Source organism: Myotis davidii, unplaced genomic scaffold, assembly GCF_000327345.1.
Source record: "Myotis davidii unplaced genomic scaffold, ASM32734v1 scaffold732, whole genome shotgun sequence".
Taxonomy (NCBI): domain Eukaryota; kingdom Metazoa; phylum Chordata; class Mammalia; order Chiroptera; family Vespertilionidae; genus Myotis; species Myotis davidii.
This window is the reverse complement of record NW_006284349.1, coordinates 645,997-646,235: the sequence shown is the minus strand read 5'-3', so window position 1 is coordinate 646,235 and position 239 is coordinate 645,997.

Genomic DNA, 239 nt, shown 5'->3' with positions numbered 1-239 from the left:
AGGGAAACAACACTGAAGCGAGGAATCCGTGGGGGGAACGTGATTAGACGCCGGGGCTTTAGGCCTCTGTCCTGACACTTGTGCTTCAGAGCTGACTGTTTAAAGGGCCACAGACATCGGCCTGGGAGCCCCAAGTCTGGTTTTCCATCAGCCCTGGAGCTGGGGCATCTGCTCGGCTCTCCCTACTCAATGGTGTGCTGGGGTCTCCGCTCCGCGTGCCACTCCTGCACTGCCCCCGT